This window comes from Crocodylus porosus, unplaced genomic scaffold (assembly GCF_001723895.1).
Source record: "Crocodylus porosus isolate Cpor-Errol unplaced genomic scaffold, CroPor_comp1, whole genome shotgun sequence".
NCBI lineage: Eukaryota > Metazoa > Chordata > Crocodylia > Crocodylidae > Crocodylus > Crocodylus porosus.
Window position 1 is genome coordinate 29,167,310 of NW_017728949.1, and position 14,303 is coordinate 29,181,612.

A 14,303-nucleotide genomic window follows, 5' to 3' on the forward strand; every position below is an offset into this window, starting at 1 on the left:
GCATAGTATTATGAGATGAAAGGTCCAGAACATGTATTGTTTATAGTCCACCCACACTTTGGTCCACAGATAGTGATCATTTGTAAGCAATTGCCATGATCATGAATAAGGCAGTTGAATTCATAAACTTAGTGAACGGCCTTCACGCACTTTGCAGAAGTCAAGGCATTTCAAATGGTAAATGATAATTAGGTTATCAGCATCTTTAATATGTTTCTTGTTGACGTGCTGAGAAGGGCAGACTTCATGGCAGTATAATACACACAGTTTTCTTGCTATTTTGCATTGTTATGTAACACCTTGCCTTGGTTCAGTTGTTATTTTTCACACGTTTAGTCAGGCCATAAGGATCAAGGTCATTCATAATTTACCTACATAATAGTTCTAAAACCCCAGAGCTTAATTAGATTTACTTTTATAAAGCAATTTTGTCCTCACTTAAGACCCAGCAGATGCAAGGACTACCTAATTATAAAAGTAGTTTTTATGCAGCACAAGACCAATTTGTACCTTATCCATAAAGAGCTTTGGTGCTGCAGCAAGGACATGATAATGCAGGTGCTGGGCAGCTGGGTTTTTTGTGTATCCCCTTTCCTGACATTAAATTAGAATCAGGCTCTGCACATACCAAGCAGCCAGAACAGTCACCAGATGGCCAATTGCAACTGACATTTGATTTAACATATTCTACTGCGGTCCAGTTGTTCTTGATCTCTTAACACTATAAGGGGCATTCTATGCACCCTGCCCTTCCAGAAACATTCATACAGTTGTAGTTTTTCTTAAATTATATCTGCTTTTACCGGAAATTTATTTGTGAATTGTTTCGCAGGACATCAAGGAAATGGGAAGCCTTGCAATTCAGGGCACATCACTTTCAATGAATGGGATGTCACTGTATTTGCTTTCAGTCACTGCCCATTGTCTCACTGCCTGATCAAGAATCTCATGAGATAACCTGTGTGCATAGTCTAGCACTGCAGCACTTGATGAGCCTCTCTCATCAAGTTTTACTGTAATTAGTGATGATTTCTCCCCAGTGACTCCTTCATCACCTTCCCTGCTCTTCTCATCCACAAAAGGGTTTGGGCCTGGAAAGGCATCCTTGGATTTGATGCATCCCATGGTACATCTAAAAGTGCAGCTGTAAAAGTTAGTTTAGTAGCACATTCTGAAAAACGGAAATGGTTTCTCGTGTTGATGCAGTGCTGCTGTTTGTAAGCAGGTCTAGCAACTTCAAAAGAAAAAACTGTCCCTGTAGTACTTCTTCGCAGCTGGAGAAATCTGTCAAAATAATGTTTTATATCATTTCAGTTCAAGAAGTTGTCATTCCTAACATTGACTAATAGACCCTAACTGGAAGTTTAATTCCCTATAGCAGCCTGCAAGTGCAATTTTGCTCACGCCAAGCATGACTTTTATGGTGTTCATTAGTATCCATTTATTAGTTACTAGAAAAAGTTTCTGATGTAAGTAAGCAGGCCTTAGAGTCCAAAGGCAAGCATGCAGTATAAAGTATTAGACTTCTGCAAACCAAATATTTTAAAGACGTTAAATACATAGCCCTGTTGGTTATAGATGCATGCAGCTTTCCAGTCATGAGCTGATCAAGGTGTGTCTTCCCAATTCTGCAAAAAAATACAAGTTAACTACAGTGATTTGACTGTTAATAAGAAGAGGTAATAACCTAGTTTCACTGCTGCAATTCGTAGCCTCTTGAGCAAAAACTGACAAGAGTTTTGTCAGTAGCTCTTTGCACTTACAGTATAGAACAGGGAGATGGGTTCCAAGTTTATTTGATGCCACTTTATACCAGCATTTCCTGAGAGACAGGGAGGACTGATCATGTTCCACAGCAAAAAGCAGTAACAGGCTAAAGCTGATGCATAGTCTCCCCAAGCATGGCTCATGGAGACTGTACTAAGAAATCTCAGCATCTTTTCCAACAGCTAAAGAAAGTTGTATGTCTTGGTAGGGCATTGTTTCTGAGGTGACCACCTCAGGTGTTGAAAGCATAAAGTATCAGACAATAGGTACCATGAACGCTAGTGTGTACAGCACTTGAATTACTGGGTTGTGAAGCTGCTTTTCAGCCACTCTCTGTAGGCAGAGTTGAGTCTCATGTACGTGCCTAATTTCTGTTGGCATAATCTTACTCACTTGTCAGAACTAATAGTTGCCAGCCAAGATAGAGTGTCCAGCATAAAAACCAGCTGTTCCCTGCAGCTTCACCCAATGACCTCACGTTAGGTTCAGCCAAAGTTAAACATTTTTCTGTAACCACTCTCTATAAATGCAAGCAGTCGTGGCAGGGGCTTATAAAGCTTGGTTGCATTCTATACACCAAAGAAAATATGGCTCCTGATTCAGCAACTTAAACATTGGGATTCTGGCAGAGCATTACAGCCAGAATCCCATTTGTCAGAGCTTTGCATGAGCAGACATTCACTCACGAGGATCGTAGTAGGATGCTTTTTGAAGGAAATAACAAGAAAGGAATCACCAACCTTCTTAAGTGTCACCAGACCAGGTCACCTCTTCCCTTCATTTTTGTTTTGTTTTTTTAAATAAACAGCCTGTTTCATAAGACATTTTATTAACATTTGAGAGGTTTTTTGTTTCTCCATAAACGCATGCTATTGGCAGCATACTTTAAAAATGACAAGGCACTAGTCACCATGTTGATAGCATGATGTAAGCTACAGACATCTGTAATTCTACCCAGCAGAAAAGCCTGTGATTTACAAGAGAGATGTTTCTCTCTTTATCAGAGCTTGGTATTAAGAGTAAGACAATCTCTTATTTGCATCAGAAAACATACAGATCCAAGGAGGTCTATGCAGCTGAGATTTATAGATGTTTCCTCCTCTACAGGCACTGAATAAACGCTTATAAGTCTGCACATAATATCCAAAGAGGATTCACATGTAATATAATGTGTTGGTTGGTTATATATTTTGGCTTGAGTTTACCCACTTAGTCATTTAGTTTAGAGCTTAAAATGCGTAGTCTGTGGCGTGTATGCCTGCATTTGGACTCTTTGAGGCCTGCTTGCATCCAAAACTTTTTCTGGTAACTAATAAATGGATACTAATGAACACCATACAATCATGCTTGATGTGGGCAAAATATTTTGCACTTACAGTTGGTTGGCTGGTGGTTAGGTATCATATACTGTATAATGTGTTGGCTGTTGGTTTCCAAAAGCCATTCAGACACAGAGAAAATAGCAAATTGTTTTGTAAAGAATCATTTATAGCCATCAGCCATTAACAAAAAAACCCCAGTACATAATTTTGACCTATCATTATAAGTAACAACTTCTGCAACATAATGCTGGAAGAGAGACAACCCACTCCGGCAGTATTTAACAATCGAATAGCAATGCTCCAAAAAACTAGTAGTAGGTGTCTAAATCTCAACAGATAGCAATCAATATCTAAATTAAGCTCTATATATGGACCATCATACTGAACAGCTTCTCCACAGATACAGCCTCATCCATCATTTTCCTGTTAGTAGTAATTTATGGTTTAATATGACACACATATTGAGATTTGCTCAGAGCAGTGATTTTAAAGGAAAAACATGAGTGGGTGGCAGGTGGGAGATTCAGTGGGATTCTCACAGGAATAGTCTGATCACTAGAATGAAAAGACCTGCAGTATTTTTTTTTGGCCCAATCTGGCACTTATTTAAAATTGCCCATGCAGGCAAGGGATGTTAAAGAACTAATACACTCCAGGCCTTTGGTCTCTTGTTCTTAGACACAACTTCTGTTGATACAAACCAAAACTGAGTATTGCTTTTAGTTTTAGAACCACCAGGCTCTTAGATGTAACTGGGGCTCCCTATCCATGCACATACTATTATTCTTAGATGTTAAGAGCCAAGACTTTTCTGGGTGTTCTTGGTGCTTCAAGTATTGTGCCTTGTAATTGTGGAGAAGGGTTTCAAGTGACAAGAGCAATAGCTGCATGGGTACTTTTGCCCGATTTAGATTTTTCTTCCCTCCTCTGCACTTCTCGCTCCCTTAACATCCAGCCATTTCTCCTATACAGTATTTGTCTTGTTGGGAGCTAAGAAACTTTTTTTGTGGCATACTACAGCCATTACATACTCTTCCAGAGAGAAAGAAATGAACATTGCCCTTTTCTGCCTTCCAGGTAAATGAGGTGGAGTGGTACGTTAGCCAGCAGCTCCTCTATTCCCATCTCTAAGCATCCAAGTATGGGAACATCTTGGTACCTCAGATTTTCAAGTAGGATCTTTTGACACTTCGTACTCACTGAGGCAAGAGAATTGTGCTTTCTTCCAAGACAGTTACCCATGGACCTGTAAGCAAAGCAGTGCCCTTGGAGAGTCAGAGTATATATGCTTACACTGCAGTTGAGGTGTGACTTTATTTTGTTTACACATATCTGAATTAGATTTTTGTTAGCTAGCACCAGTACCACTAGCAGCTTGGCTGCAGGAGCGTAGAACATGTCTCCAGCTGCAAAACCCATCTAAGAAGCTGGGTAAATACTTTGGCAGTTAGCCAAAGGCGAGCTCTATACCTTGTTCTCAGTACTAGAATCTGCCGGTTTAAAGCTATTCTGTTATCACTACAAAAGCTGCACTCACACTTTTGCAGTGCAGTTATTCTGTAAGGAAACATTTTCAATTGATTTACGGAGGCACTAGAGATTTAACAAGTGAAACTTTTGCAGCTTCACAGCCAGGGATTTCCAATACTTTCATCCCTTAACAAAGATCAAGGGACAGAAAAAAAACCAATGCCTAGTCTCCCGCTCATAACTCTGCAGTCCACATCCCAAATCAAAGGTTGCATCTTTGATTCAGTATTGAGCATTAGAAAATTGAACACTGAGCAACTTTGGGTCAATAAATGTGCCTAGATCTGTAGCATTAGTCCTAACTAGCCTCAGCAGCAATGGGTATAACTTTTTAAAGCATGTACCAAATTAGGAGTTCATGTTTTATTTTAAAGGTTACTTAGGTGATTTTAAAAAAAACTTTATCCAAAGTCTATGTGGCTAATTTTAAAAGGACTCTGGTTGAACTAGGCACAAGGATTAGAAGAGTCTTTGGGTTTATTTACACAGGGAAGCTGTAAGGACAGAAGTCTGGAAGGAACATCCCAAGCTACTGAATTCCAGTTTCCTGCATTTGGAGGCAGTTGTTAACCCAAAGAATCCCCACAAGATGCCACTTCAAACACACCTACAGAACCACAAGGGGAGCCCATTGCTCCGGTTCGACCAGTTTGCGTCCTATGTCAGGAGCGCCTTGTGGAAGGCCAGGAACCTGCTCCTGTACAGACAAATGGACGTAGAGGTAGTGGGCTGCGTGAAGATGGCACTGAGTGAACTCCGGACCTACAGAACCACAAGGCACAATACTGGAAGCACCAAGAACACACTCTAATGTGTTATAGGTAAGAGCAGGAAAGACTAGGGCACTGCAAGTGTCCTGCTGCTACAACAGTAGGAGCATCTCAGAATATCCTGGGGAAAAAAAAATCTTTCCTAGCCCCAAATTTGGCAGCTAGTATCACCTGGAACAGAAGTGGAAGGCCCTCTATCCTATTTTTAAAGACTGGCAAAGGACATCGATACACCCCAGTCAAAAACCTATACACCCTTAACTGTAGCCAATGTTCTTATGTCTTAAGAGGAGGGCAAAAAAAAGCCCAAAAAACCTCAGAAGTCAGCAGGCATTCATGGAAAGGAAAAATATATTCCCTCCTAGCTCCAGCTGGCAACAGTCCTGAAGCATGGGATTATCAGGTCCCCCCCCCCAACACACACACATTCCTATACTAGGGTGAATGTGTGTGAGCAAGCAAAGACTAGAACATTTGGGCATGTCCCCATATGTGTTTGCAGCAGCACATAAAAGTAGAGGCACAAAATTGTACTGCTACTTTTTGCTGCTGCACTCACCCCTGCACATGTACTTTGGTGTGGGGCAAAATGCTCTGCTTTGGAGAAACGCCATTTCCCTGCTCCTTCTGGCTCTGTGTGCTGGGGAGATGCTCTGGCCAGCAGTGAGAGCGTCTCCTGGGAGGACTGAGCCTCTGTGTCTGCCAGGGCATGCACTGTGATGCCTTTTTTTTTACGTTTGCCTTTTTTTTACTGGATTTCCCAGTAGCAAATTTTGCCTCTGCACTACAATTTGCCGTGTGGGGCATATTTTAACATGCTGGGCGTGTGCGTGCTGGGCATGTGGTTTGCGATGCAACAAATCACACTTGCCTGCATGTCTGGATCCAGCCTTTGTGTTCATTCAGGTACAACTGAAAATATGTATTTGCCTTGTTTTGTGACAGTTCTCTCAAGGTGATACTACTGCATGCTAAGGACAGACTTGCTAGAGCAGCTAAGGAACCTTTTGGAAGGGGTTAATAAAAAGATCTTTGTCTTCAGCAGTTGAAGAACCTTTTGGACTTCTTAAAAGCAGCAATTTGAGTAACTGCAGCTTCCTGGAAATCAGCTGTCACTGATTTGACATTCAGTCTCATTTTTCTACTAATTGAGCCTTTTAATCCCATCTATATTCCAGAAATCATTACGAGCCAAGGACTCTGACAGAGGCCTTCATTCACTTCTGAATTCCAACCAATCAGTACAGATTAATAGAAACTTCTACACAATCCAACAACCCTTTCCATCATTCTAGAAGAGTGATTCTCAGTCTTTTTAGACTTAAGGTATCTTGAAGCAAATGCCTCCTCTTAACTTTCACTTGTTTTTTTGATTACAGAAAAATAGTAGAGCAATTATTCTGTAGCAGAGATCTCAGAAAGAACACAACACATCAGAATGTTTTTGACACTAGGGGTTTCTATGTGAAATCTGTGGGTTTATCTTGTGAATCATGTGAAATCAGGTGTTAGAACACCTAACTGCTAAATGTGTGACACCCGGCAACACCCTTAAAAGGATCTCAGGGCACCTCACCTTTCTGGAATCTCAAAACATGTAGTTCCCTACCTCTTCCTTTCCCAACCAATTTAACAATGACCATATTTACCTGAATCCAACATAACTTTAAAGTTAAGATGACCCCCAATAATTAGATTCTGCACATGGAAAATTAAAAATGCACCATAATTTTCCATGTATAAAATGTAATTAGTGGAAGGTCATCTTAAATTTTCTTCCCCGCCCCTGTGCTCCCCTGGCTGCAAACCTCTTTCCCCACCAAACAAGTCATCCTGGTGGAAGACAGGAAGTGGCTACACTCCAGCTTCAGCATCAAGCGTGAATCCAAGATGGGGGCTTGCATTTTTTTTTTCTTTACATGCTAATTGTGGGGTGGGGAGGGCAAAAACCTCATCTTGGATTTCAGTAAATATGGTTACCTCAATTATTTAATTCATCTCTGTAGGGCACTCTACTGTTATGTTTGCCCTACAGGTCTCCCTTGAGATATCAGGGCCACTGATGTCAGGCAGTAGTAAGTTTATCAGTTTTGACTATGCTATGCTCTGGGGTTCAATCATCTCAGTATGCTGTGGTTGTTACTGGTATGAGACCTTGAGCAATGATAGACAATCAGCATTCCTCCCTTCTTGCATTTGAAGCTGTTACCTGTTCCTCCATCATTCTGGATGGACACAGAATTCAGTCTCCTGGAAGTGCAGGGCTACTCCTTTGTGACACTACTGGTATAAACTACCATGGTGGGAATGCACACCAACATTTTCCTGAAGTGATGGCAGCTCCCCAAAGCCCAAATTATATGTAATTTTTGTGTTTTGCTTCATGTATCCCCCACCCCATCTACAGGGTACCAAGGATTCTGGTATCAGTTTCCAACAGTACAAGCACTCTACTTTTCAGTAAGATTTTGAATAAAATGCCAGTAGGAAACTGCTTGTGCTTCATTGGTGCATTTTTGTAATTTAACAGTGCAAAATACATGTCCTTTTTTTACAGTTTCAAGCAGTCCTTTGACTTGGGAATCATGAGGACCAGCAGGGACTTTTTTTTTTAAAAACACTTATGCTCATGTCTACTGTGCAATGATCAACTGTTAGATGATACGTTGGCACTGCAATGCTCTCGTTAGCAAAAGTAGACTTGATATGCAAAATAATCCGTTTATCTGTAGTATTTTCGGCATATACAGCAAGCAAAGTACCCACAGACTAAAGGCTGTGCTTTATCTAAGAGACATGAGCACCTGTAATACATAAGCCACTGGTCTCCAATTTTGGCTATTCTGTACCAATGTCCTCAGTGAACAATTGGGTAATGCACTTATGGTCTCAGTGCCTTCAGAATGGGGCTTTTTAACTCTTTCAGCTTCTCATACTTTTTAAGATTTGCATCTTTGTTCCAGAGATGCCCAATGGATGTAACTGGTTTGGGTTACGCACACATTTTCCTACATAATTCGCTATTACAAAGTACCTTTTTACCACTTTGTCTATTGGGGCAGGCATGTAGGTGACTGCCTCAATCTTACTGGGCCCTAGCTAGCCATCTCATGTTAATGAATGTTAGGGGAAAAATATGCGTTATATGAAATTTACTATTCTGTGTGTTTTGCTTTATCCCAGCATTCCTGGACCATTCTAAAGCAGCTCTGTGCTTCTGGTCATGTTCTTCTGTTTTTTTGCCAGATCAAAGCATCATCTTTGATATAAAACAGGCTGTCCTCCCCTCACACAGGAATATACATGTTACAGAGGGGAGAATGTGTTAGACTTCTAAAGCATATGCAAAATGAAAGAATGGGGAACCAAAAGGGAACTATAAATACAGGAAAAGGAAGAGAAAAGTAAATGGTTGAAATATTCACAATCTAATTCAGGTTTCTGGACAGGTTAGAGTGTGGCATAGTGATAGTTACTTTTAATGTTATTTTTAGAACAGAGTTGATGAGTACAAAGCAGTATAACAGGCTTAAAAGTAGCATGCAGCCCACTGCTCTCTACCATCAAAAATCTGCTGTATTTCCTTGTGAAACACCTCTGGTGCCAAACCCAAACACAAATGGCATTTTGAGGGAACAGTCTTGTGGAAGGCACCCAAGTCAGCAAGGATACTATCCGGTTCCTTGTGTAGCCTCTATCCTAGGAATGTTCCTTTTGCCTTATGTCCATTTTTCCACTTGGGGTATTCTCCTAGCTTGCTTTAATGAACAATATATGGTACCAGGAATAGTCACTGAGAATTAAGAAGTGTAACAGATTTCTATTTTGTTCCATCTCTGAGCTCTCACTCAGGGATATCAAACATATGATGTGTGATCCAAATCTGGCCCATAGAGGTGGGCCATTTGGCCCATGGGACTTCTTGCCTGAGCTGCTGGAAGCGAAGGAGTTAATGCTGCTTCCACTTAACCTCCATTGCTGCACAGTAGCTCTAGTAGAGAAGGCAGTTGTGAGGCAGTAGCATTAACACGTCGGCTGCTGGTGCCAACACCGTGCTCTAGTGGCCACTGCCAGAAGCCCTACAGGCTGGACCCAGCCCATGAGGAGCCCCCATTGTATGAATCTGGCGCACAGGGCTAAATGAGTTTAACACCCCTGTTCTGATTAGTACTGAGTGAATATGAACCCATATGACAGCTGTTCCAGACCCGAGCCAGAACTTCCTTATGTAGTTCTCTACATCAAACTTTCGTATTTATCTTGATAAAAACTAATTTTCTGTCTGTTCTATCAGTGTTTCCCCTGTACCCATTTGTAGATGGAGATTTAAAAAAAATAATAACCTGACAATGGTGGTTGCCATGTTATCTTAAAAACTCTTTGTACATGGTTGGGATGACTGCCAGCAAAAACATTCATACCCTTCACTATTTTAGGTGCTTTTCTTTTTTTGAACACTGAGAATACCTTACATAGTTTTGAATGTTGTCCTTCAAACAGTCATCCCATTGCAGTGGCTGTGAAGTTTAGTGGTCTTGGAGATGTTCACCTCCGGATTCAGGTAAAGGAATACAAGTACTTTGGTAACACAGGGGCACAAAGAAATACTAATGCAGACATGTCTCCTGAGCACCTTTTGTGCATGAGGGCCAAATAGCTGCTAGCCTCACTGAATGCTGGCTGCCAGAACAATGTATTCTTTCATCCTTAAAAATGAAGTAGCTTCTGTTATGAACTGCAAGAGGTCCAACAGATTTTGTTTTGTTTAGATGTGACTGAAGTTTATTACCGCCTTATACAACATTACTGTGGTATTAAAGCTTTGTTTAAGTAGCTGCATAGGCAGTATTGCCTTTAACAGAAGTTGTATCAGGATACACATGACCTATTGTAGAACTATCTAAATAGAATAAGCAACTTCAAGGATAAAATATAGGCTGGTTTATAGTTCTAAAAATACACATATCAGGTTTTTACAGTGATGTCAGGAATATTTCATGAGTGAAATTACTAGTTTGGTTATTACTCTCAAGAGACGAGATTAAGTGAACAAAATTTTCTGGTTGTGTAAATGATCACTTCAGCAGCTATATTATATGAATGGATTATTCTACCATTTCTATTCACAGTAAAACCTTTGAGAAGCCTATTAGAAGTGGGCTACAGCAGTGATTCTCAACCAGGATGCCAGGGCACCCTGAGATGCCCAGAGACCCTTTCAAGGGTGCTATAGGGTGCCACTATTACATGTACAAATATGATTAACATGATGAACCCAGAGATTTCAAATATGAATCCATAGCATTAAAAACATGTCTGACCTGTGTGAACTATCTGAGTTCTTAGCAACAGAAGAATTGCTCTATTATTTTTCTGTAATCAAAAAAAGTGAAAACTAGGAGCTGGCATTTTCTGAGGGGTGCCTCAAATTTAAAAAGCTTGAGAACCACTGGTCAACAGTTACATAAACAACAGCTTCATTTAATCTCTCCTCCAGCCATTACCCAAATAAAAGTTTTCACATTAAGTGTATCCATACCCCAAGTGAGTTCCTAGGACACAAATATTTTTGTTGTTAAGAACTTTAACAAGACGGAAGCGTATTCCTCTTTTGAAGCACTTCAGCACAAATCCTGAGGCACGTATGATCCTCTTCCAACCAACTACAATGAAACAAATGGACGTTTCAAACATTTCCCCAGGGAAGATGCCCAATACTCTTACTTACCAATAACTGATCTGCTTTGAAGAAATTCCTCTGCTGGTCCACAACACTAACTCCAAGATTTGGGTTCTATGGGAGAGTTAATAAAGGAGAGTTGGTTCTAACAAAGATGCAGAACGTGGAATGATCCTATAACATCATATAATTAAGTGACTATGCATTGCTAGTTTTGCAGGATTCCACTTGTCTATTTACCCATGGTACTTTTGGCGTGATGGCAGGAGAATCATTAGTATGTTCATTATCATCTCGGAAATGGATGAGAAAGTAGATTTTGTACAAAAAGTTAATAAAAATATTAAAATGTTGTAGGATGGAAGTATTTGAAGTTAATAGCCAGGTATTATCTCAAATATCTGTACTTAAATGACAGCCTTTTTAACATTTTCTGACAATTTGCTCCCAAACACATTTGATGCATATATATAATATTCTCATTGCTTGCACTACTTCATAATAGCAAACAATATGGTTTCCTATTAAGGCTAATGGAAGAGAAAAGTACTTTGCTTAAAATTTGTTAATAGAGAAGCAAGATTTGTGAAATGAGGTAATAACTTTTAACTGAACAACTTTGTATAAATTGAGTGAGATATGAGACAAACTTTGTGGTATTAAGTGCCATTCATCAGGGCTGGGAAAAAAGCAGCCAGGTCCAAACTAAGGATGAGTGAGAACAATTTATATATCTTAATCAAGTTATGTTAGTGAATTTGACTATGTGAAAGGGAAGTGGGCAGTCATCATCAGTGGAGAAGTTAATGCACAGAAAAAGGAGAGGTAAATTATGAGCAATAAAAAGAAATGACTCTGATTAAATCTGTGGTTTTTGGTGTCCAGTAAAATTATGAATTTCTGATTCATGAGCAAGTAAGCCCTAGCAGCCCCATCATATACAACTAAAGTTCCCTCACTGAAGAAAACATTCTCAAAACTCTTTTCATTCAAAAGAACAAGTTTTTTAGTTGACAGACTTTCTAACAAAACCCACTATATGAATTACCTCCTCGAGAATCCCATTCTTGCAACTCGATGGCCTACCTACCAGCATCCCCCACTATGAAGGCATAACCACCTACTTAAAATGCTTGCAGGACAACAGACAGCAGTTTACTTTGCACAGCAGCATACTACTAAACCCACCCACAACACTACCAACAACTGACATTTCCTCCAAACCGTGGTCACAGCTATGGCTACAAAGATAGCTTCCTGCTCTTTATGATTCACATTGTACAAAAATTTTTAAAAAATAAAGCACCATCCAACTAACATTATACATATGATCATCTGGAATGAACACCTCAATTTACTCATCGATTTCTACCACAGTTTCAGCACCCCTACCCTTCTCTCAAGTTCTCTTACACCATCATCTTTTTAGTTCAACATCAAGGATGGCACCCTACAAACAAACCTTTACAAAAAGTCCTTGACCATCAGGCTTACCTTCAAAAAGCCACTCCACCTTAAACACACCAAGAAAGCTGTAAACTATAGCCAGGCTGTAAGCTACCACCCTATTTACTTCCAGTTCCCCACGTACCTCACCAATCTGCCTGGACTCAGCAGGGCAAAATAAAGACTTTTTGAATGATCCACACACTTAACCTACTAAAGCACAAGGAGAAAAACTTCACAATCCTTATCCTCCAAGGAAATCTACAAAGTGCTTGCAGCAGACGGGGCAGGAAACAGAAAGTCATAATTGCTGGACATCTAAAGTCAGACCCAACAGAGACAATGGCTCCATCTTTCACACCTGCTATTTGTTTCACAGGTGGTAACTGCTCATTTGCCTTTCAGGTGGCCAAAAATCATTAAAGTAAGTTAGTGAAATTAAGGCAGTTGTTCTTGTTTGTCCTTGAGTCTGCACTACAACTGTTTCCTCCCCAAGCCTGCTGAGGAATGCCTGAAGCCAGGAAGTTTGTCTTCTGCCTCTTGCGCTCTTCCAACTACACAGGTTAGTTCCCATAGAAGATATTACCTCATCACTAACTCCTGCTCTTCTCGTCTCAGAACCATCATGGCTACAAGCCTTCCACAACTTGTTACAGACGATGATACAGAATAGAGAAACAAAATATTTGTACATACCTTCTGCCCACAAAAAAATGAGATAAGGCTATTTAAATCACTGTTTGTTGCAAATTCAACAAGAGGCTAAAAGGTTCTGATAGTCAAAAGCTTCTGAACTATGTAATAAATATACATGGTGAAATGATTTAACAGGTAGCCTTCTATACCAATTGTAAGATAGGAAGTTACAGTCAGAAAGTATCAAGACATTTGTCAGAAAGGTCAATTATGGTAATATGTTTCCAGGAGAAAGAGAGCATGTACGCATTAAGTGTGTGTGTATTTGTCTCCCCCAACCTCCCCCAGAGGGATTGTAAGGGTTTGTCAGTTTCTGCAGTGAACACACAAGACAGTCATATAACAAGAAAATTCTGATGAGATAAAATAAATTTAAATATTGGCTACTGATCTTCTACAGACTGATAGATCTTGACATAGGTTAAGCCTAGCTGTGGTGACAGTTAGATTAACACTTCATTCAAACAAACGCTTTATCCGCATAAATCTTGTGTACATTCATTTTTGAACAGGTAAGTCATACAAATCCTAGGATTTAACACTATTTATGAAGTACAGCAGCTAGCTACACTATTTTTTCAAAACTATTAAACTTTAATAATATTCTGACCCTCACTAACATTCATTAAGTATTTAACATATTCCTCTGGATATGTAATGTTAACAGTATATTAAGGAGCCCTGATATTTCTAGTAATATTTCAGTCTCATTTTATTCATATGGAAAGGTGGAGTCATATCAAATGTATACAAAGGTTAGTGTCAATTCCAAGATTTGTTTTCTTGACCATCACTGACATTTCAATGGTAGTCAAGCAGTAAAGCTCATTTATTAAGACAAATTTAAAAACTTACCAAACAACCCATGATATACCTAGCTGTTCAGTGTAACACTGAGTAGACATGGGAGGAGGCTCTGAAGGAGTTGAATGTAGGAAGTATAAACTGCTGAAAATTTTTTAATGGGCAAGTTTAAAAAAGTCATGTGTCTTATCATACAGCTCTGGATATTAGAGATATTTTAGGGCAGGATTAGTTATTTCAGACAGTTTCTAAGGCAGTTTTTAACTGAACCCTTTTCTAAAGGTGGTC

The 14,303-nt window shown here is 39.7% G+C and overlaps 1 long non-coding RNA gene across 1 annotated transcript in view; it reads right to left on the reverse strand.

The window, feature by feature from the left end:
* Window positions 1-1,127: 1,127 nt before the first annotated feature.
* LOC109322825 overlaps window positions 1,128-14,303 on the reverse strand; it is a 65,335-nt gene continuing 52,159 nt past the window's right edge. The window contains exons 2-3 of the long non-coding RNA XR_002104495.1: window positions 11,118-11,183; window positions 1,128-1,284 (exon numbers count right to left, since the gene is read on the reverse strand). This is a non-coding gene — a long non-coding RNA (uncharacterized LOC109322825). The remainder of the gene's footprint in view (window positions 1,285-11,117; window positions 11,184-14,303) is intronic.